Source organism: Caloenas nicobarica, chromosome 2 (genome assembly GCF_036013445.1).
Source record: "Caloenas nicobarica isolate bCalNic1 chromosome 2, bCalNic1.hap1, whole genome shotgun sequence".
Classification (NCBI taxonomy): domain Eukaryota; kingdom Metazoa; phylum Chordata; class Aves; order Columbiformes; family Columbidae; genus Caloenas; species Caloenas nicobarica.
In genome coordinates this window covers 101,946,027-101,970,867 of record NC_088246.1, presented here as the reverse complement: position 1 = coordinate 101,970,867, position 24,841 = coordinate 101,946,027, and the positions used below count along the sequence as shown (strand labels likewise).

At 43.0% G+C, this 24,841-nt stretch overlaps 1 protein-coding gene across 2 annotated transcripts in view; it reads left to right on the top strand.

Moving 5' to 3' along the window:
- PARD6G (par-6 family cell polarity regulator gamma) overlaps positions 1-24,841 on the top strand; it is a 69,538-nt gene that overhangs the window by 39,380 nt on the left and 5,317 nt on the right. The window lies entirely within an intron of this gene.

Below are 24,841 nucleotides of genomic sequence, written 5' to 3'. Positions count from 1 at the left end.
GGGAGGCAAGGAGAGCAGCACACTTATCTCCCTTCTCCTCCAAAATAAATAAGGGTTGGATTTTTATTAAAACCATGACTAAGTTTTGTTTCTTAAATGAAAACACAACGCTTTATTGACTTTTTAAATCAGGTCTAGCCTTCAAGTCATGTTCTGTTATTAAGTGTGCCCTTCTCCCAGTCTCTCTGAAATCACTTACAAGTGGAGTTTAATAAAGAGTATGTTTTTATAGTAAAGAGGGAGGAGATTAGGGTTCAGTTGCTCTGCTAATGAGACTCTTCGAGGAAATCTATCCCCAGTGTTCACCTCTGTTTCAATTACTTGTAGGACATCTCACCTTGCCCTATGCCTTGGCAGAAGGGCAGCTGCTTCGCCAGCAGGCAGGGGATGAGATGCTGAAGCTGTTCTGAAGTTTGTGTTGCTGATTTTGACAATACTGCTCCTTCTGCCTCAGAAAACCCTCTGCCTTCCTTCAGCAGCTGCCTCTGCTAAGATAGGAAAGCAACTTTCCCCTGTCCTATGTATGAAGAGGGAAGAATTCATTGCTTTTATCTTATTTCTGGCTTTACTAGAAACTCCTTTGCTGTCTGGTGGAGGAGAAATGAACAGGTTTTTGTGCTGGAAACATCCAAAATGAATGGTTTCCTTTCCTTGCCGTAGGACTTGGTTAAATCCTGTATGTGTCTTTGAAAAGCTGTTCACTGCAGCCTCATTCACTTGCAGCTTGGACTTGAAGCAGCAGGTGTTAACCACTGGTTCCCCTCTGACACTTATACCACTTTGGTTTGCTGGTTTTGGCCACTGTTCCTGCTTGCCAGCATTTACGTAGGTTTCCTCGGCACATCCAGCCAAGCCGTGATTTCCACAGACGCGTAGGTGGCCACGCAGTGGGTTTCTCAAGCTGTTTTAATTTTTTCACAAATACGTCTGTGCTGGCAAGATTCAAGCTGACCATTGCAGGGGTCTCATGGGACCACAACTGCGTGGGACTGCTGAATTCTTGTCCCTTTGCTCCTGTGAAGTAAGGGGCTTCCTGAGGTTAGAAAGGCTGTGATTGTTGGGATGTGGAGGAGGCCAGTGGGAGATGTTGTGAAATGTCTTCTCCCTGCTACCTGCAGCAGAAGCAGCAGCGTGTCCTGCTGATGTGAAGTCTGTGACTTATTTGTGTGTGTGGTTGGTTTGTGTGTTTGTTTCGTGGGTTCGTTTGCTTGTTTGGTGGGGGATTTTTTTGTTGGGTGTTTGGTTTTTGGTGTTTTTTTTGTTTGTTTTTGTTTTCTTTTTTTCTTTTTTTCCTTCTCATGCCTGCAGTCTCAGCAGACGATCCTTGCTGGAGATCCACAGGAAAGTGAATGGCTGGAGGTGTCTTATGAAAAGTGTCAGTTGTGTGAGCTCTACTTTTTTCAGCAGGTGGTGCTTATAAAAATGAATAGCTTTATTTAGTATGTGGGAGGGCAAACTGGGTGATGCTTATTTGACATACTTTAAACTGCTCAAGCAGCTTGTTGGAATCTTTCATGACCAGGTCCCGTGTGCCAAGAAATATTGGGGGACCTAGGAGGGGAGGAACAGATGCCAAAGCCTGTTTTTTTTTCTTTTTTTTTTTTTTCCTCCCTCCAAGAAAAGGGCAACATAAGCAAATGCAATAAACAAAGGACTTGATTGTCTTCTGCTAACTCCTGTGAAAGTGAAGCATGAAGTTTTAAATATAGCTAGAAAACATGAATGTTTTTTAGGAGAGTGGAAGAAAGAAGAGCATATTGCTTCCTCTTCCCCCCAACATTTGAAATTGCCTAAGATAGGAGAGGATGGAGCTGGTAAAAATCAGAGAATTGCGCTTTTTTTAGTTGCCATTGCACTCCACTTACATTTTCAAGCCCCAACTTGTCAAAACAAGTATGCCATTCTTATTCTGTTCCTGTAAACTCCTGCCTTTGTCGTAGGTGAAATAATGGAGCGGCAGCTCTGAAATGCATCTCTTTGCAGTCCAAGCCCTTGCAGGCAGATGCCTTGAAGTCAACTGTTCTTTAGGGTGTTCTCACCCAGACACTGAAAGATAGAAACTGGGTGCTTGTTAGATGGCAGAGGCCTGGCTGTCCCAGTCCAAAGGTGACTGCTCCTGGTGAGAGAGTCATGTAAAAAGGAGCTGTGCAGATGACAATATATGAAGCACTAATGGGTAAGACTGTGGAAGGGAAAGGAGGTGAGCAAGCTGAAGGCTTGTTTTGGCATAAGAATTAATTCCTATGAACTAACCAGAACTACACCCATGTTGCTGTTCAGATGGTTGCTGTCAATGGAGTGTTGATGCCTCCTAGGATGCAAAATAGAGAAAGGGATCTAACTGGCTTCAGGAGACCACCCTGTGATATTGGGTGTGGTAGTGGGAGATTGGACGCATGTACTCAGTGAAATTCCTTCCAAACCTGAAAGCTTAAAAGTATCACGCTGTACTTGTGCTGCTGCTTCTGAGTTGAGGAGGAGCTGTATGAGAGAGGCTACTTCTGGATGTGCTGTGCTTGTCTCGAGAGCTGTTAGAGAATTATATATGCAAACAGGAATTGACTATAGCAAGGACTAAATCAGTTTAGTAGCTTGTATACTTTTTTAACTTCCTGCAGCACTGAATACCGACATACAGTTATAGCTACATTTTTAAGTATATGTTCTTCTGTGCCATGGTGTTGAAGTTATAACACATGAGAAATCCTCCTCTGGTGAGGACAGAGCAGTTTTACCAGATGGAAGAGTTGGAGTGTGTATTCTTGGAGTAACATGGGTGGGCTTGGGCAGACACTCACTGCAGCAGGTGTATTGGTCTTGTGGTGCTGACTTGGGAAAGGTCTGTTGGGAATCTTAAGTCATGACCATATTTATCATGTGACAAAATTTTATATATTGAGTGACTTTTATAGTGAAGGCTTTCAGCCCCTGGCTATAAGAACAGTGGGAGAGGAGTGAAATGGCTGATTAATGCTAATCAACCAGCTGTTAATGAACTATATGCTCAGTTTTTCAAATTATGCAGAAGAATTTTTAAGTGGGTTGAATCCAGTATCCAAACTTGAATGGGCATGTTTTGAGGCTAAGTGTCGGGTACAGTTGTACTGGAATACCTTATAGCAAAGGTAGGGTGGAAGATGATCTGTCTTAATTACCTAAACAAGCTTAGGCTAGAATATGTTTTTGCAAGGCGGTGTCATTTTTCACAGGATTAAGTCTGTAACCTGGTGTTAGCTGGCTTACTTTCTTCCCTAGGACGTTGGCCACCTCTTCTGAATTGCTGGAGTTGTGGACAAAGCAGACCAAACATGTATAGTAAACTAATGGCAATAGTTCAGCATCTCATTCTCGTTCTGTTGGTCCACAGAATGGCCCTGTGAATTATTCTCTTTTGACTGAGTTGCATGACTTGTAAGTCAACCGAAGATTCAGTGCATCCTTCCTTCAGCAGCAGCTTGGTTCATAGGTTGTAGCTTAGCACTTGCCGCTCCTGAAGAAGAAAGGATGGTTGGGAGAGTCCGATGTCAGTGGGAATATGAAGCGAGTCAGCAACGTGGCATTGGTTATTTAAACGAAAGTGAGATAAGAATCATTCCAGGCAGTGGTATGGCATATGGGCATTTTGTACATCCTGGCTTTTCCCAACCATAGTGTTCACACCTCTCCCTAAGCTGTGCCCTGTGCCCATATCTGCTCTCCTCTTCCTATCTGTTAGAGTCATCCTTTGATTTCTGTCTTTTAAATCACTTCCTTCAGGAGTTCAGTAAAGCACACACACAAGTGATTGATAAGCCTTTAGTTGCAGAACTGCTTTTACTTCCACTGCTCCCAAGACTGCAGTGTGGTTTTGGGCCAGCCCTGTTCTTGTTCAGACATATCTTAACATGTCTGTCAGGTGCGCTTTCTTTCCTCTCCCTCCTGTTTTTCTTGATAGCTGCGTGAGATCATCTTTTACCACCACCCCCACCACCCTCCTTCCCACACCTAACATTACTGTGCAACCTTAGAGATTTTTTTCCCTGTGGTCTCATCTTTGCAGGAAATAAGCATCCTCTGCTGGGTGCAGCATGACTGCCAGTCCAACCCTCTGTCTCCTCTGCCTTTAATACTAGTTTTGTACTCTGCTGTAGCAGTGGAGCCGTACAACTCTAACTGAAGTGAGTGAGAAGAGAAGCATGGGCAAAAGACATGAAATGGCTTTCGTGTAGGATCAAAGATTATTTTGCGTAATGGGTTGCTGGGTTGGAGATGACATGTCTTTTCCTGGTTTTAAGCAATGCTCCCATCTTTCAGCAGCACTGACCTTGGTGTACCTCCTGCCCCCTTGTAAGTTATGCTTAGACTTCATAGAAAAGTCACCCAGACATGATGCGATAGATCTGTCCCTGTAGGCTAAAGAGCTGACAAAGCACTGTTCCCTCCCTGGACACCAGGGAGTTGCCAGGAGTAAGTCTTCATTGTGGGGACTGCTGCCAAGCTAACGCTGGAGATTGGTCAGAGAGGACATCTCAGCACTTGCTTCTGCGAAGGGTAAAACACTGTAAGGTTGCAAGGGGTGGGTGGCGCTAAATTCTGAGCAGTTGAGATGGGTGCTACCTTTGAAGGCTTCCAGATCGGCTGGAAGCAGCAGCATTGTGATGCTCTGAGGTACTTTTCTGAAAGGTGTCTTGAGCAGGAAGTATTTGGGGCCATCCTTGTTACCTCAAGCAAACTATCTTTGTGGAGTGGGGAAGCTTGAAGAAACTGCTACTTGGAAGTAATTGTCTCTGCTGTTTAGGAAGCTGATGGCTTGGGATTGTGAAGTCCATTGAGCTTCAAGACATGGGCCCAAATGAGGGGATTTTCGTGGTGAATCCAAGTGCTGTATTTGAAACTTGGTTTAGTGAAAGACCTACAGCTCCCTTGATGCATGACAATTCAGGAAAAGGATTATAAAAGGCTGGGCTCAGATACTGAAGACTCAGCAACAAACAAAAGTCAGGGTATGCTGTCTTGATAGACAATAGATAAATCTCTGAGAGAGAATTTTTTCTGCAACTTGACGGCACATTGGACTGTGATGTTTAAGCCATTAAGCTTATAAAGCTGATCCAGCTGCAGCTCCACTGGCTTCAGTGGAGTGGCAACAATATGTGGCAGCTGATGTTGTGATCCTGTAACTCTAGTCACAGCAGACAGATAGATGCCTTGCAAACTAGCGTTCTTGACAAATCATTTGAAGATAAAAGCTACATCTTCCTTTTTCTAGGGGAGAAAGTAAAAGGTTTTGTTGTCAAATAGGTTTGAACGGGGCTCTCTGTCTAAATATTGTCTTTGGGAGAAAGAGAGTAGGATAAAAATACATGAGCAATTTGTGTCTAGACTAGGGGTGTCAAACTCATTTTCACCGGGGGCCACATCAGCCTCGTGGTTGCCTTCAAAGGGCCAAATGTAATTTTAGGATTGTATAAATGTAGGAGTAGTTAAATTTATACAGTCCTAAAATTTAACTACTCCTACATTTATACAATCCTAAAATTACATTTGGCCCTTTGAAGGCAACCACGAGGCTGATGTGGCCCCCGGTGAAAATGAGTTTGACACCCCTGATCTAAATGGTGTGAACTGTGATCTTTTTTTATTCATCTACATCTTGGAATCTGCATCAAGAAAAGCATATCTCAGACAGAAGTGAGCTGACTGAGGAAACTTACTTAGGTCTATTTACAGAGGTCTTCTCAGTTTTTAGCAATGGTTTTAGCTCCTTCCTCTACCAAATAATGAATTTCAGCTCTCCTTTAGTGCTGGCCACAGTGTTCTTTCTAACTCATAATCTGAAGCCTGACTCTCTTGTTTTCTTCTCTTCCCCTGTGGCCAACCTTCTAGGACCATACAGATTTTGATTCTTCTGCAATGCTTCTTTTCGGTAGTCAGTGCTCCTTATAACGTAGTCATCAGCTAGCTCAGCAGTAGCCCTTTTTTTTTTTCTCTCCTATTCCTGCTTATTTTGATTCTCTTCTTTCACTTTATACTGCTTTAAATATCTCTGTGCCTGAGCCTTTGGCTCTCTGTGTGTACACTGGACTACTGCCTTGTACGCCACTGCTGTGAAATCCAGATTCTTTGAGTGGATATCTGTTAGCTTGACAGTCTGAAGAACAAGCTGTTCTTGCCTCTGGTTTTTTGGAACACTTCTTTTACTCAAGTAGCTGCTGTTTTAGTGAGGTCAGCAGATGCTCAGATGCTTTCTGCTCCCTCCACAGTAGCACTTAACACTGCTTTCATCTGCTGGCACATCACCGTGGCTCTGCTGGCCGCCATCAGTGACGCTGGCCAGAACATAATAAGCATTGCTTCAAGCTCCTCTCAGAACCTCCTAGGACAAACAACCCTGTCTTTTGTCTGGTCCCACTCCAGATCTCACTCGATGTCAGATGCAAACCTTTCCTGTCTTTAGAAGATGTCACTTAAAAATTTGACCAGATTGTCAGAGTAAGCTGTGGCACTGTCCCCTCTCCAGGCCCTTCTGCTCTTACTGAAGTAACTTGCTGTCAGTTCTCTGCATATTGGACTGGGAGTATCTCCCCCATTTAGTGCAGTATCTGGTAATCAGGTACTTGGGAATGACATCCACAAGCCATAAATCCATAGGCTGGCATCCCTTTCATGCTAGGAGTCTCTGAGCAGCCATACAAACAGCAGTCATCCTTTTGGAGCAAGTTGCTGGCCAGTAGCAGTAGGAGCGGCGCATGTCATGTGGTCAGGAATTTTACTTTAAAGGCCTTTTTGTGTGCAGATATATTCACGCAGGGTTTACCATCCCTCTGATGTTAGCCACATGGCCTGGCTTCAGGGAGTGCTCTGCAGAGCTTTTCATTATCTGTGCCCCAGCGTGTGTGTGTGTGCACGTACAGTTCTTTTCCCAGGAGGAGCTTGATGAGGGCAGAGTTTCTTCACTGTCCTTTTGATCTGAGACTCCTTGGGTATTGGTAGAGAAGTTTCAAAGATGTATTCTGAAGTCAGGACAGACAGACAGCCAATTACTAGCTCAGTATCATTGGGATTTTTGTTAATGATCCTTCAAGTGTTTATCCTTAAGTCTCTTATCTCCAAAGCAAAAAACATGACTTTGTTTCCTGCCTGCTTTCCTCAGTAGCTGCTTTAGAGGTGGCGTCTGTATAGTCAGGCGATAACATCCATAATATTGCTGATTACTGTAAAGGCATACAGAAATACTTGATATAGAGCTATTGTACATATTTGACTTTATTTAACAGGCCCCTCTTGATTTGAAAAGAATCCTTTCCAAAGCAAAGTTGGCAAAATCAGACTTGGAGCAGGCTTTTGAGTTAGGACTATATAGGAAATATTTACCTCTAAGGACCAATATTTTCAACGTGTGCTATGACTTGTTGATGCTGAATTGGTAGCCTTCTGCTATAAACTTTCATATAAACTGCATGAAATAATCCTGTACTCCTGGAATATTTATCTGATTTTTTTTTTTTCATCATCTTAGGAAGGGAGCAGGAGGACAATGAGGTGGGGACTTTATGGTAATAATTTTGAGAGAGGGCTGGCTGAATTGACTTGGCCTGGAAACTTCTCCTTGTTTAGCGAGGAGAACTGAAAAGAAGAACCAGTTCATGCATTTGATATCCCAAAGTCAAGAAAAGGTTGAGATGAAAAAAATTTGGTTAATATTGGTCTGTGGAACTGTGGGGCAGCATTACTGCTGTTTCACTAACCTGATGAATCTCAGACCTCTAGACTCCCACAGGAAGAGGCTAGAAGCCGTGGTCAGTGACCTGCAGGAACCAGCAGTGACTTTCTCCCAATTGCTCAGAGGCTGTCAAGAAGGAAGTGCTTTTACCTGGTGACAAAACCCACTGTCTTAACTGGAGAAAGATACTGCAGTGAGTTTGGCTTGCTGTAGCGATCCTGAGATCAAGCTAGGGTCATGCCATGGCACGGCCTGTTGCAGCCTGGGAAGGTAGAGTCAGGGACTGATTGAGGTGGCCACAAAATCTGGATGGAAGGGTGGACAAGAAGTCTGCCCAAATTCAAGCTTGGGTACAGCAGATGGGAGAAGTTTTCAGTCTGAGATCTGAATTTGTAGCACAAGGCATGGAGATGGATGCTGGAATTCCCATGGGTATAATCTGTCCTTCTGGGGAAACTACCAACAGGCTGGATGTGGTCCTTGTAATTCACATGTCTGGTTTTAGCCATTCTTCAAAACTTAACATTACCAATACTACTTTCCTACTGCCTCTCGAGTGTGTTTTCCATACTGCTTTTCTGTGCTTGGTGGTGGAAAGGGAGCAAAGCTTTCATGCTGAAAGTTTCTCTGCAGCCAGAGTGGAACATAAAGCTGAGGTGGGCCTTCCCTTCTCTTAGGTTGCCTCTTTGCAAGCAGAATCACCAATAAAGCTCAGTTGAGGCAAAGTCGCTTTTTGAATTAAATCCAGATTGTCTTTAGGCATGTTCTGCCTAGATTTGGAAACTATGAAATGTTCAATATAGTGTGGCTGTCTTCCAGACAGCAGTGAGCCAAAGCAGATGAAAAGGCGTGATCGAAAATTGTGAAATGCATGTTCATATGTATATATGAACATGAAAATATGTATATATAATATATATATATGAAAAATATTGCATTCTTTTACAGGAACATTTGGAAGATTGTTTACAAACCAGTGCTTTCTTTGCAAGTATTCTCTCTTCCGCAAGCTTAAACGATCTCTGTTGTGTTCAGAATATGAAGACTCAATGTACCAAAAATGTAGATGGAGACTATGAAAGTCTCTGTCAGGAGAGACTAGATGGAAAGGGTTGCTGCATGAGCAGAGTGAATTAGGCCAATAGGTGGCAAATTATGTGCTTTTCCAAGGTGGTTCACCTGTCAATGGTTGTGTTTTTTATTGGTGCATTATTTATTTTTTTTCCTCAACTTTCTGTGTTGTGTGGAGCCAGCTGCTGAAGTACTGCTTGGATTAATAAAATCAGCAGTAATCAAAAGGAGCTTGCTTATCAGCCTGGAACATCCTGGACAACCTAGTCTCTGGTTGCAAGAGCGGAGGGTGGAGTTTAGTTACCAAAGATCAGGTATGTCCCTGGGAAGCTGGCAGCATTGGAGGGTTCAAACGGAGCCTGTTAGGTGGGTTTGGCAGAGCTGCGCTATCAGTATGAGCCTACCCTCCGTGAATAACCAGAATCAAAATCTGTATGTGTGTTACAGCTCTGTCATGAGCCAGTTACTGTTCCAAGAGTCTCATTTCCCTTGCTTGTGAGAGGTGTGGTGATGGTCTGAGCAGGTGTGTTCATCTCTCCCAACACTGGGTAGGAATCTGGCTTTTATTTGGGGGCAGGAGTGCTCATGAGAAGACCTACAGTGTGTCTGCTTCCCCTCTCCCCATTCCGCAGTGATTAATTGACTGAGAGTAGGACCGAGCTGTGCTCAGCCCTGGCTGGAGCATGTGGAAGCCACTCGTGCATACTGCAGGATGTGAGGTATGTTCTCCTCACAGTGGCAGTCCCAGCTTTGCCAACGTTATTTGACTCTCGCACTTGGAAACTGTGGTGACTCATTGCCTACATTTGTATATGGTCAGGTTTGCGTTGCAAGTCCAAGGTACCTCTGAGCGAGCCAACATCCAGCTAACAGCTCATGATTTAACTGGAAGGACAGGGGACCTGTGAGACTAATACAGCACTACTAAAACATAGAACATCACAAAATCAAGCATGCCCTAAAATAAAATGACAGCTCATGGCTTTTGTAAGCTGAAGTCTGTGTGCTTCTGGCAGCTCGGTATCAGAATCCGTTTAGAAGTTTGAGCCCTGACAGTGGCATTTGGGAGTGCGATAGCATGACATAGCATACACCTTTCTGCAGAGGTGTCCTCTGAGAGGACAGGACCATGTCTCTCCTCTGCTATCACTTCCTACCCCAGACAAGCATTGAGCAATGTTTTCCTGCATGTTCCATTCGTCTGACATTAGTCGCTACTCACCTTCTGCAATGATTCTTCATGAACAAACTTTAGGTTGGTCTTCTGGATAAACATATGTGTTAATGACACACAAATTTGTGTGATATTTCAGGTGCTAGCTTTTAACTGAAAGACCCCTCCCAAGTAAGTTTTCAAGCCTAATAGTAAACAGGAATTCCCTCGTTTTCTCCACCCCACTGACAGCATGACTTCCTCTGATGGAAATTATTTTGAAGAGTACAATCCAGCATATTTTTTACATCAGAGGTGCTGACAGGTTATAACACAGTCTGTAAATTTTAGAGCTAGAATCTCTTGGCTGTGCTGCTGCTGGCACAGAAAGTGATAGTGGATAGGACAGGGCAACAGCTTTCAGGCTCCATTAGATACATGAAAAGGGGAAAATAAAAATGTTGGAGGAGGAAAGAAGCCTGATACAGTTTTACAGTGTTCTTCTTTTTTTTTTTTTTTTTTAACATGGCCTTCCCTGCTACAACAGATGAGAGAAATTATCTGCATTGATCTGGTGTAAATTAATGGAAAGAAAAGAACATCTCCTCCTTCATCCTGCATCATTGTGCTCCACTGTGCAAGAAATGTGAACTTTCTTGCTGTTTGGCTGCTTTACTTTGCCCTTAAACTGTGAGGTTTGATACAGATGTTGAATTCGGAAGTGGTTCATCAGGTGGTGGTGGCTGCTGCTGAGTTGGTGAAAATGGGCAGTAGGCAGCAGAGCTGGCAAAGCCCCTGTGAGAGGAATTGTGGTTCAGACTTTCAGCCCGTTTCAGTGGCAGCTTAGTCATCTAAAGAGAACTCGCTGTGCAAACATTTTGCCTGCACCAAGTTCTCAAACTTTACAAGTTACTTCTAGTGTAAATGCTTGAGTAAGATGGTCACTTAACTCCATTTATCTCCATTGTAATGCAAGTGATATCTTGAAATGGGTATAGCGAGAACACTATTGTACGAGGGCATGCTTTTTTGAAGAGTCTGCAAATAATTGTGGTTGTTGATACGTGTGTGCTGACAGCTGTAATATCTGCATGAGCAACTAGTACAATCTGCAATAACTGCAAATGCCAGTTAGGGACGTTTTCTGTGTGCTGCCCTATGCACTGACACCTCAAAAATTGGAATTTTAAAGCAAATTTCAGAAAGCTGTTTCCTCATGAGAATAAATGAACACAAGTCTCTTATTTGTGGTTTTGGGGTTGCAGTGTTGAAAACACACCGCCTTTGCTTCTGCCTCTTAACCACTGAAAGCTGATAGGGCACAGACTCTACCATGTGAAGGAGATAAAACCTAATGATTGAAGCATCTTAGTCAAACTGTTCTACCTTATTTTGTTGCCTACTTAAGGCATCTATAAATTCCAGAGGCAAAAAGGGAAGAGTATGTGCTCACAGATACTTTCTTCCATTTGAGGCCTCAGTGAAAGCACCCTAAAGACTTGCAATAATATGCACAAATAAAAAGGCTTGAAGGGATATTTGTGTAGTGTAAAAACTATCTGATGGACTTCTTGAGATGGGAAGAAGGTGACAAGATATGTTTCCTGCTTTCTGAATCAATATAGTAGAAGAGATTTGTGTCCTCATTTTTTGCAAGTCACTTGTTTAAAAACATGCAGTTGTGTGTGATCCTTGCAAATGCCAAGCTCTTACTGTTTATACAGTAAATTCTGGTAATGAAGGCAGCTGGCATACTCTGGAAACAATAAATCCTCTGAAGATAATAGAGCTGTTAGAAGTAGACAGAGGAAAACCAGCTTAAGGAACCTGCTCAATTAATATACTTTATCTCAAGTGACTGCTTAGTGGTATTCTTACAGCGGCCTTAGGTCTGACATTTGTCTTAGCTCTACCATGCTATAAGCCTGGCTCTGTGCTGGTCTCCTTACTATCTGTTTCAAAGGTGAAGCTGATGCATTTCCATTAACCCTTCTCAAAAGTAAACTTTTAGCTCAAAATGTGAGTAAGCCACATGGAGTTTCTTTGCAGTGAAGTAAGGAAGAGTTCTTTAATGGCAGTGTTGTGCACTTTTAGCACTGCTCATCAGACAGGTAACAAATATGTAAATTGTTAGAGGTTATGTAGTAAACAGATGTATTGAGGGCCCTTAATTCCTCCATTTATTCTCAGATTTAGATAGTGAGTAATTGTCATCTTGTACAGTATCAAGCATTTAACTTGACACATAAGCAATCCTCTTAATTATTCAGTGTCTCATTTATTGGTATCTCCCTCAAAACTTAGTTTGACCAGTACAGAATGGGTTTGGGTGAGGTTTCTGTTCATTGGGTTTTGTTTTGGTTTGAGTTTTTTTGTTCTTTGTTTTTATTATTATTTTATTTATTTTTTACTATTATTATTTTGTGCGTGTTTGTTTGTTTTCCTTCTAACTAGCTTTAGCTTGTTCACATCTTGCAGTTTCTTGACGACAGTCAGCTTTAGCTTCAGCCAGCTAAATCTTCCTCAGGCTGTCGAAGTGCCTCAGGCTGGCGGCTCCCTGCCCTGTTCCTGTCTATGCTGAGTGTCTCTGGTTACTGTCCCCATGGGTGCCCTATGCCACCACACCTGGCTCCCGTTTGCAAAGGCTCCCTTTGGCCAACTCTTCCCCACATTCCTCTTGCTGCCCCAAGGGTATGTAGAGTGGCAGCTGCTCTGGCCTCACCACCAAATGCATCTCCAGTGTCCAAACCTCCTGCTCTGCTAGACACCTTGCAGAGATCAGGCAAGGGCAATAAAGGTGTGCAAAATAACTCAGAACTTTGCGTGATCCTAATATCTAGTGGTTTTCTTCAGCAATTGGGATAACTTTTAGAGATCTCTAATTTTCAGGGATATTAAATTGTAAATTACTTCTGATTTGCAAGTTTTACAAATTGTGAATTGGAGATTCCCTTTTGGCCATGTTTAACTAGAGGTACTGAGAGACAAACTTGTTTAAGCTGGTAAACATAGCTGCTGCCTCACCAGTTGGTGACATTATTTCCTTCTGGATATTCCCTGTTGGCTTGCAAATTACTGCCAAGGTATATAGAGTGACTCACTTCTTGTAGTGCTTCCAAGATGGAAATTCTAAAGTCTAAGCTTGGAGGTGACAGTAGTAATATTTTTTACTTACTTGTTAGGTTAGGGTTTGGGTGAACTGAAAGATGATGCATCCTATATCCAGTAACTTGCCAGCTAGCAACTGCATTTTGTTTATTGAGTGGATTTTTATGGGGCTGGCTCTCTGTTTGGGAAGTTTGCTCAGATGGCCCTGTAGTTTTAGGGAGGCTTTTCAGTTGTGTTTCTGCAGAAAGCTCCCATTGTGAAGGCGCCCGGGCTGACTCTGCACAACGTGACGAGTCTCCCACGCAGCATCCTCCCACAGCCTGTCACACCGACAGCGCAGCACTGGCTCTGCGCGTAGCGGTGGTGAGAGCGCTGGGAGCTATTGACCAACGTGATTATGAAGCTGGGAATCTCCTCCTCACTTCCTGTGGGCTGCGTAACACAAGAGCAAGACTTCTTAATTAGCACAACAATCTGAAGTGAGCAAAAGAGCAGAGCTCAGCTAAAACGGTTTCCCCAGCTGTTTGGGCAAGCAGGTGATGCGAAATCTGGCATGTTAACTTTATATTGGCCTTTGACTGATCTGACACGAGAGGCATAAACCCAAACAGGACGGTGGTGCTTTTCCGGGAGAAATGTGTGTTACAGATGCGACTCTCCCCTCCACTGACTGGCTCTTTGATATCTGTGAAGCCCACTTGGTGTTCAATGCCTCACTACTCTTTTGGTATACTTCAGGTACTCTTAGGATCAGGGTTTTCCAGATTTCTCTCTTGTCCAGATAAGCAGGTGATTCATAGCCACAGCCTTTTTCTTTTTACCCATTTTCTTTCTTCAACTTTCAGTACTGTATGTGTGTATTAAAAGGTGGAGACTAAGGGTTTGAGGTGATACCTTTCAACTAACCAATCATTTGACTAGTCGTGGCCAAAGGCTTGACTTGTGTGAAATTAATTGATACAGACAAGTGCAATATGAGCTGTCTTGTGTAGAGTTTTAGTGTAGTGATCTGGATGTTAAGTTGCATCCACCCAGAGGAAGAACTGGAGCTGAGCAGATAGACACCATCTGGATGGGAAAAGGAGAACAGAAAAATATGTTGTACCTCTCTATTTTATCTTTTTTTCTCACGGCATCTCCCTGGATTAATGTGGTGTTAACTGCTAAGCCAAGGGCAGGTGTCATTAACTTTGAAACCTGTATAACCTGTCTCCTTGCTGCTCTATCTGTCCCTCAGCATGGGAGGAAGCGCTTGGATCTTTTCAGTTTCTGCAGGAGGTGGCCTGTATTGATGCCATGCCTCCAAGTGCTGTACCCAACAGAAAGGCTCTGTGCTTCTGTTCTTGGCCACCTTTAGACGTGCCTGCACAATGTAAACTTCTTTTTTAACCCTGTGACTTGTTGGTTCTCAATGTGGATCTTCACATAGCAGCCACAAAACTTTGTGGAGTTAGTAGACTTGAAATAAGCTGTTTCATTAGCTATTGTGTTAATGAGTACATGTTAAAATACAGCACAACTTTGTGCTGAGTGTCTGTATCTCCCGGAAGGGCATCTTAGCAGGAAGACACATTGATTACATTGACCTGTGAAACTCTTTTTCTTGTATGTAACTACTAGTCTTCACTTTTCATGTCCTGGAAACAGTGTTTTTCTGAAGATAGAATGCATCATCAAATAAAAATTCTTGTCTTGGTCATCATTTGGCTCCTGTTGTGGGAATTTAGTACAGATTTAGTAATACTGCCTGATCTTATAATTAAAGATCTCGTCAATTCCTGATGCTGTCTAGCAATTAAAGAGGTGAGGAAAGACATGGAAAAGGAACACTGGGCTTTTGTGTAAAGAAAGCAGAGGGTTTTTTTAATTCATTCTTGTTCCATATGGGAATGAAGACATGAACTGGCTGCTCATAGCAGTAGCCCAGGAGGGACTGACCGAAGGTGGAGGAAGGTCTCACAAATAGAGGCAAAAAGTAAGTGGTAAGCTGAGGTTACTGGTAGCAGTTCACTGTCTCTGGGCTGGGATGCAGCTTGTACCAAAGCTTGTCGGAGTCAGCTTAGCAAGTGCTTGCCTTTTGTATTGAGGAGATGCCTCTTTTATGCTGTGTAATGAAAGTAAGTCCTAACATACTGCATCTGTTCTTTCCTGCCTTTGAACCGCGCAAATCCCTCCTCCTTCCTTTAAAGCTGCTGGGCTTTGCATAACCTCTGATGTATTCTCCAGGTTTTTAGCTTAACCATTCTAAGGGGAGCTTAGTCCCTCATGAATAGTAAGTTTTTATTTTTAGCAGTTTGGGATCCACAGATGAAAAGTGCTTTATGTAATTAGCCCTCTTGTGTGGGATGCCTTTCTTTAAGGTGACTTTCCTGGAACTTACAATGGTAGTAAATCAGTAAGCGCACACTAAGGAGTTGCACAGCTGTAGCTCGGCCACAGCTTGATTTTCCCAGGCACAGGAAAAGCCACATCCCAGCATAGTCCATGAGCTTCCCTCAGAGCAGGGATCAGGCTGTGAATACTCTGTTCTTTTGGGTACATGTCTGCCCATACCCTGCAACAATGTCATTTAACAAGCAAGTGTGGTGATGACTCAGTGTTATCTCCCATGTAACAGGAAAACTGAGATCATGAAGGGAATTCCCAGTGGCAGGAATACCAGACGTGCCTGAGCATGGCGCTGGGAACCTCCCCTCTGTTCCTAGTGGCACGAGATTGCTGATAGTGGAGATGAGGGCTGAGTTTGAGCGGTGTCCGCATTTAGACTGGCTGCTGCTACTGGCAGAGCTATGCTTTCATTCAAAACTCTTGTTTGGGTAGAAGCTGGAGGTCTCTACTGCAATGTTCGCTATCATTTTGCTGGTGAAATACATGGAGTAACTTGTGCTCCCCAGGAGGGATATTGATGCTGGCAGCTGCCAACACCGATGTCCATTAAGGAGACAGAATGCTTATATGAGCCCTGAATTATGTTTAGTAAATAGTTTTCTTAACATTTGAGCCAGTAAATGTCAGCTTCACTTGCCATGTGTCATGTTTTGTTCTGATATGGTGGAACCTGATCTAACTCATTAATTTCTGAATAATCACTTCCTGTCTGCCACTCCCTTGTTTATATCATGTGGTCATAGGAAGAAACTTTTTTTTAAAGAAAAAGTACACCAGCGACTAGTTTACTACACTTAAATAATGATGCAGTGTGTCAAAAATTGTTTGAAGAAAGAAGCAAGGGGTTTTTTTAAGTGGTGTGAACATTGGTGGTGTATTTTGGGGTGTTGTTCATTTGTTCATTTTTCTTGGTTTTTTTCAGTCTTGCAGATCAGTGCTTGATATTCTAGGAAAAGAGAAGCTTCACAGTCGTGTTAGTGGTCATCTGAGGGCTGGACCTCTCAAGTACACAGGTTCTGCTAATGTCCGCAGCTCTTGGAGAGTCCTCGCAGATGCAAAGTTTGCCCAGGCTGCAGCTTTTAATTAGTTTGGCTACTCAGTTGGGCATGGAGCCCTAACCAGTGATGGAGAAAGAAATACAACATTATAAAAATAATTTCAGGGAAGTCACTTAGCCAATAACTCTAACAGTTGATCCTTCTGCCAGAATCGCAATAATACTTTAAGCTGCTTTTAAGTAAAACATGCAGTTTTTACTGACTAAGGAGGGATGAGAGTTAAGTGCTTCTTGCTTTCTAATGATGGCCAAGAAAGGGTATTCCTAGTCTAACATTAAAAGTAACAAATTTATTTTGCTCTCAGCTGGATAAGCTGTGGTAGTTGTATATTAGGCAAGGCTTCGTTTCTGTTTTGAGGAAAAGGGATGAGGACATTGCTTTGACCCTCTTACTTCATGCTTTTATGGCTGCTAAGGAAACAAGGTGGTAACATGCCACCGTGGCCCAGATAAATGCTGCTATCACAGCAGAGATCATGGGTACCACGTGGTAATGTGCCACACAGCGGGGGTGAAGACCACAGGGACAATGATAAACTTCACGTTGAGAACTTGTGCAATACAGTTTTACTCTCTAAATGTCCGGTTATGCTGGGAATAAAAAAAAGGAAAAAGGTATATTATGGAGCTTCTCCCTACATGGAGATGACCAGCATGTGCTTGGCTCTGCAGGGAGGATGTGCGTGGGGCAAATCCCAGACAGGCGTCCCCTCTTGGAGTGACTTTTTTCCAGCCATTCCTTAGCCTGGGGCCAGGGGCTGGGGATACACCAGTAGCAGGGTTCAGCTGGGGGTACCCAGCACTAGGGATGGGGTTGGCGTTTTGTTCCCTACGCGGGGAGTTCTTCCCAGCCCCTCTCTGGAGAGTAGATCTGCTCTGCACTGCCTGGCACAGGGCCGGGCTTCCACAGGAGCAATTGACCTCTCAAGAAAAGTAGCATTTGCTTGTGCCATTTTGTTTAATCAGGAATAATTCTATTTTGCCCTCTGCAGACAACTTCATCAATAAAGAGGGCTGCTTGGCTGGCGCCTTTTTTTTTTTTTTTTAATCTAGGGAAAGCACCGACTTCCATTCGTGAGAGGAGCAGCCTTGCCCTCTGAAGGGGGAAGGGTGCCGGAGGGGCAATTTGAGGAAGTCGCTCTTTGAATTGTAATAGTTAGACTGGGATCTTGACCTTGCTTCTCCTCCACATTAAAAACCAGACCATTAAATAGATTTATATAAAATGTGTTTGCAACTCTTCTGCAGCACTTTGAAGTTGGTCCTTCCTTGTCCCCTGCCACCCGAGGGGCCCTCGTTTTTGCTTTACTTCTCAGCGCTCCTTTTCCATCCTGTCATTCCCAGGCCTGAAGTACAGGGCTGCACTGGCCATGCTCCCTTTGTTGTGGAGGATGACCAGCTCCATCTCCCTTCTTCCATGGTTGGGTGCTGCTCCTTCTCCTCCCTGCTGCGGGCTTGCTCCTGCCTGCCCTGGCCTGCTCCAGCCTGGGGATCAGGGGACTGGAGAATGTGTCTGCGCTGGGGCAGTGCCACCTGTGTCTGTCCCACCAGGATGCAGGGTGGGATTCTACCCGAAGGGAGGTTGTAGTGAGGTGGGTGTCAGTCTCTTCACCCAAGTAACAAGCGATAGGACAAGAGGAAGTGGCCTCAAGTTGCAACAGGGGAGGTTCACATTGGATATTAGGAAAAAATTCTTCACAGAAAGGGTTGTCAGGCATTGGAACAGGCTGCCCAGGGAAGTGGTTGAGTCACCATCCCTGGAGGTGTTTAAAAGACAGATAGATGAGGTTCCTAGGGACATGCTTTAGTACCAGTGTTAGGTTAACAGTTAGACTTGGTGATCTTGAGGGTCTTTTCCAACCAGAATGATTCTATGATCCTATGATTCCTGCAGCTCCCTTGTCCCGCCAGCCAGGAGGGCATCCCGGTGCACCCAGGAGGATGCAGGTGGAGTGGAGAGCCCGCCAGTCCCATAAGGTGTCCGTGGCAGCGACTGCGTGGGGCTGGGGAGAGAAGGTGCAGCCATGGGGAGCCCTGCACCCGGCTGGCCCAGGAGAGGCGTTTGTCTTGTGGTGACTCATCTGACTCCAGCCAGCAACATTTGGGAGACTCCCAGAGATCACGACTTGAAAGACAAGTGTTGTAATTAGTTTCTTATGCCATACTTGTTTTGAAACTTTTTAAATTCCGTGATAAGAGGCAGAATCTGGACTTTGTTTACAATCTGCTGGCTTGGAGGCAGGAACCAGAAAAGTGCTTTGTAAAGTGCTCTAAATGTTTTTCTCTCCCTCCCCGCCCCCCCTGATTCCAGGATGTATGTGGTATTATCACACCACGACAGTGAAGCTATAAAAACATGATTGCGTCCTCTTTTTTTGAAGAGAGAAAATGCATCCTAGAAGCATTTTAACTTCATAAAACACAATTTTCTCTGAGAAGCTGTGGTAGCAACTTTTTAGAACAATCCAGAGTAAAGAGTGTGGAAGAGACTACCATTTATTTCTTTGAGATGTAAATCTTCATTAACTATGAACTTCACAATTTGGGGATTTCTCTTTTTTTAGTTATTTTTACTGGGAATTTAGAAATGTAAGTGAAAAGGTGCTTCCTAGTTTGCCTGTCTGAACTAGCTTGGGATGAATAAGGTGTTACTCAGCAAAAGAATGCATGGGAGAATTACTTAAGAACAGAAAACAGTCTGTCTTGGTAGTACCCTTGTATCTCACATATTTAATGCTTGCAACATTCAAATGTGGCCACTGCTGTGGTTGTGAGATAATCTCAGTCTTTTAATGTGCATGTCCTGGCAGCACTGCATTTTTCTTGAAAGCAGGAAAGAATTGTAAGGAGAGGCAGGGGATAAAGCCAACTGAATTTGGTAGCCCAGCCACAGTCACCAAGGAGGTCTGCAGATGTGCCGCATCCAAAGTTCCTGGTGCTCCCAGCTCTGGGATATCTTTTCCAAGCAGAAAAACTACTTGCCTGCTACAGAAATGTGATTAGCAGTTACCTGAACATGAGACAACAGACAATTCTTGATTATTATCAGTTTTGCTTTTGGCTGGGGAGGGAGGGTCACTCTGGACTTGAGAGAAGGAGAGCAGCCAGCAGAGGTTATGCAGCAGAAAGCACCAGGAGGGAGCGTGAAATACAAGGTTAGATTCAGTTTCCCTTGGTAAGCTACAGGCTGTGTTAGCTGGGTGATACGTGTCTTGCCTTCCTGGCATGGCTCACCTCTGCTGGCTGTTGAACAGAGCCCTGGAATGGCCTTTGATGCTGGGGAAGTTACTTCTGAAAGGAGGAAAAGCCTTCATTTTAAAATCAGGATCTACAGGATAATGGTTCTGATCAGGTTCAGTACTGCAGTGCTTTAAAACCTTCTCCTTTGACATACGGCCGTGTGAATAGTCTAGTACAGATAAGTTACCCTTACTTCGTGCTGCCTTTCCAAGCTTTCTTTGCAGCTTCTTCTGAGACTACTATGAGTTAAAAAAATTTGTTTCTTAGTATAAAATTTGTATACTGAATGAAAATGAGCCTAAGGTGGATCTGGGTTTTTTTCATTATTTGTCGAGATTTTTCCAAATATTGCAGCTGTGAAAAACAGAATGGTATTTTCCCATAATTGCTCTTTGGTTCAATCTGTCAACTATGTTTATCTTTCTTACCTTCCAAACTTTAGACTTGTGCAAAAAGTAACTATTTTTCTACTACCAGCTGGGAAAGAGTTGCATTCAGTACTTACAGAATACCCGATAAAATCCACCATCTTTTTGTCATTTTTAACATTTTTACTGTATCTGCAGTGCGTAGTAGGGGTTTTTATAGTTAAGTCTCTCATTTTGCTTTGTTTTGTTTCGCTTTGCATTACACGTACACATATTCTTTTGGAAAGAAGAGAACTCCCTTTGTGCCAATATGGGGAGCAGAAGGTGCTCCCATCAATTGCCTGATCTTCTGAGTGAATAGAAGAGGTACTGTGTGTTGCAGGTCAAAAACGGAGTGGGTGAAATAAAATAATTACAGGGTTGCTTTTTAATAACTTTAAACTGTGAAGTTTATAATGATAACTTGCTGAAGAGATTGCAGGTAATTATAGGTTGGAGAGTGGTGGTTATTGGGATTGGGGTGGGAAGAGAGTGTTTTTTGGGGTTTTTTTTTTTTCCTTCCTAAGTATCTTTACGATTGATAGCCCCCCCCCCCCCCCCATTTTGATACCATCAGCTGAGTTAATACAATTTTTAATGGCTGCTAGGAATTGTTGGGGGCATGGTGATAGGAGGTTTCATTTCTCAGGCTCTGGCCAGCAATAAAGCTGCTTACAGGTGATGCCAGTACTATCTGTATGCGTCACCCACCCATTACTGCTGCTGGGTGTCCGTTCCTGAGCACTGGTTAGCCTGGGAAACCATCTCGCCAATAAAACCTCCATAGCAGTACCTGAAACCTTAGGATGAATGTGATAATTGATGGCTGAGATATGCAAGAGAAACATGACTTCCCCAACTCCCTGCAGGAAAAGGGAAATATTAACCAATTAAAAAAAAAAATCACCCAATGAAGCCAAAGCTCAAAACCGACAATTTCTAATGCTGTGATAACATAACCTTGGCATAATGTGGTTTGTGGAAGGAAACAAAGGGAGAAGGGCTGTTTGAGTCATGTTTTAGAGTACAAGTCACACATTAAACTTACAGGAAGACAATCCAATGTAGTCCTAGTAAACACCATCCACGACTTCACCTGTAAAATTTGGAATGCTATAGCTGGCTTTTGGGCTCGTTTGGGCAGCTGGGTTTGGATGTTTCTGAGAGTGAGGATAGCTTTGAGAGGTACAGGCCTAGGTGCTCGCTTACATTTGGTAGCACCTCTGTCCTCCAAAGGCCTCACTTGTTTCTTGGGGCAAACTTGCAGGCTGAGCAACAGCTTCATGCAGCAAGTCAAAAGTAAAGGGCCTTCTGCTGAGAAGGGAAGAGGTTCAGTAAGGGAACAGTGGCCTCTGATGACAAGCAGCAAGAAGTGCAGGAGGCCACACCAGCAGCACAGGCTGAATTCCTCAAGAGGTTCTCCCCATCCTCAAGGCAAGCGGCCCGAAAATGTTTCCTGTGCATGTCTGACACCATAAAGAGAGCTTGAGCCTAGAGCAGTTACAGTTTTGCTGGCTGTAACATGCTAGACCAAGGAACAAAATAATGTTCACTTTCTTGAAAGAGGGTAGAATATTTTAAGCTTATAAACATGTTGGGAGTAGGGAGACATATTTCTGTTCCCTGGGTTTTAATCCTAGCCTACTAATGAATGCTTCCTAAGTAGGAAGGCAAGTTTATCTTTTTAATACTGAATCACTATAGAAGGAATGTTGCCTTTTGCAAAACTGCAGTTTGAGGTTTAGTAGGGACTAGACTAGAGTAGGATGGTGCTCTTAATTTTCTTTCTGGTGCAGTTATTTGGTGATTTTTTTAAAATTTTTTTTTTCCCCAAAATACATTATTGACTTTACAGTCTACAAACAAGTGTTTGGAAAGATTTGTTTTAGAAACTAAAGGATTGAGATTAAGGATATCAAGGATAATGTGCTCTTTTGTTAATTTGAATTTGTCCTTTTTGATCTTGTTTGTGCTTCAAAAGCCCTGTTGAAGGTCACAGATAAACTATAACATTTAGGTAGTCTTCTAAATGTAAATTATATTGTGTCCAGTTCCTTTTGACACAGTGATATGAAGGGAGAGAGGAGTGAGTGTGTCGGTGCATGTGTGGGATACATTACTTGACTTCGATGGAGTAACAGCTACATCTACTTTACCTACTGTGTGTTTTTCAGATTGGTTCACCCAGAGGTTGCTGGCAGCAGCAATAGCTGCATTTTTTTTTAATTATTCCAGTAACATGCAGAACGCAATGTTAGCATTCCGATAACCTTATTTTTCCCCCCATTAAATACTCCTTGATGAGTGATACTGGCACTGGATCTCCCCCCAGCCATAGTTCACTTAGTATCTGTTTCCTCTTAAATCCCTTTGCATGTCGTCAGCCTTACAGGTCACGAATGAGAGACTGCCAGCTTATTTGCTGTCTGATTGCTTTCACAAATGCTTCTGGTTTTGATCTTTCTGAGGAAATGGACACTGAATGCAACTTGTGTCAAACACAGGCGGTGTTTTGTAACTGAGACGCAGAAAGGTAGAAGGGTTCAACACGACACGTTCCCTTGAAACGTTTTTATGACTGCTGATAATTTGAATGCTCAGTAATGGAGATCTATTGGATGGAGGGGTTACCCTTCGCTATTAATGACTCATTGGCCTCCTTCCCAAGCTGCCTGAAGTGCTGCTCTCCCTAGTGGAAGTAATTTTGTCTTTGAAGTACTTTCCAGAGCTGTCAACTAATGTTCCACAGTTCCCAGAGGAAATAATAAGCCATGAGCGCATGTACGCTGAAAATGCAGAGTCTGAAGTGAACTGTTCCTATAGGAGCCTGGCAGTCTGCTTCTCTGTGGAATTCAGCTTGTTTATACAATCTTATCTGGCTAAGCTTTGGTATTTCATCTGGCAGGCAGTTCCTATGAAAAGCAGCTGTCCAAGCAGTGGGAGTGGTGCTCCTGGTGTTTTTTTTCAGAAGGTCTATAATTTCTTGTTTCATGTAAATTAAAGAAATGCAATACTCTTTTGGCTACAGCCAGATGCTCTAAGTCATTTTCTTTCCCTTGTAAATAGTCCTTTAAGTATGCTCTGCTGTTATATACTGTGAGACTTAATGATAGGATTCATGATGCCCACCAGGAAGGTATAATGCATTTTGTAAAGTCACAGACTGACTACAGAGTTGCTAGAAGAGTACCTCAAAGATGTTACAATCTGTAGCTTTCTAGATATGTGGGTTTGTGGGTTTTTTTAAATGATAGTAAAATATCCATGCTTGGAAGCGAAAACCTCCTTTAATAGATTTTACTGTTGCTGGACAAGTGGAGGTTAGTTCCAACAGTTTAAAAGAAGAAAATCACCAGCAGCACTGTTGTCAAGAAAGCGAGCACACGTATATCACTGCGTGAACAGATCTGTAGCATATATCTTCTCTAACAGAAAGGTCCTCATGAGTAAGTAGGTAGTGACAACTGTTAAAAAAAAAAAAAGAAAAAACCCCACATATTAACAGAAAGGATGCAGCCAAATACTTAAGGCTTTATGTGATGCATTTCCAGATAACAAAATGTTTCTTAAAATGTATTGAAAGCTGAAGCTTTTGGGGAGAAGAGTTTCAATAATATTCAGTGCCTACAGAGGAGTTTGAGGTGTGTTTTTTCTTTTTGTAGCTTTGGGTTGTGGTAAATGTTATTGGTCACCTCTTTTAACAGGAACAGTCTTTTCAGTAGAAAGCAAATTATGGGCACAAGTAAAATTCAGGTCCAAGTCTTCCAAAGTTTAGTGGTTATCCAGGATTATCTGTCCAGCTCGTAGTACATGTTTGTCCGAAAGCACTAAATCTCGTACCAGAAAATGTTCCATATATTCTACCCCATTCTAAGAAATGGGGAGTCGTTCAGCATCTAAAAGAGACTAATTCTCCCTGTCACCTGCATGTAACATTTCACTTCAGCCTCATTCAAGACACAAAAAAGCGTGACACCCTGTAAAATATGAGGCTTTAAGCACTGTTTAGATGTGTCACCTGATGGCACTTCTGACAATATGCACGCAGGGTTCTGTAGACGTTTTGTTCTGCAAAAGGAGAATTTGATATTGCAAAAAATGAAACATGAAAAACGAGCTCTTTCTGGTTCCATGTGGTATATACTGGTTTTTACTGAGACCTGGAATCAAGCGGGGTCTGTTCCATTAGCTAAAGTGGCATTCCTGCTTGCAATCCTATATGGTGAAGAAACTCAAAACCTAAGAACAAGTTACTGACCTTCATGAAAAGTGTATCATTGTAAATTATGCAATGATACAGTTTTCATTTCAGTCCTGACATGTGCCACTGAACAGTATATTACTGGAAATAGGTAATACACCACTATGGGGTTTGGCCACCCCATAGTTGATAAAAGGGGGTGATGTTGACTGACTACTGCCAGTTCCCTTGTGAGGAAGGAAATTTTTTTTTTTTCTCATTATGCTGGGGATTGACTTTCTGTTGCTACAGCAACAGCTGATGTTAAACTTCAGTAGAGATACTTTGCTTTATTCCTGCAGCAGGAGTAGCAGCTCTGAATAGCGGGGGCGGGGCGGGGGGGGTGTCTTTTTTATTCTGGGCTTGTTTTTATTTTTTTTTTTTTTTAAGGTGAAGTCCCAAGCAAGTGTAACTGCTAGTGAGCAGGTCATCTTGAATACAAGTTATGTAATAATCCTTGTATTGTCAAGGAGCA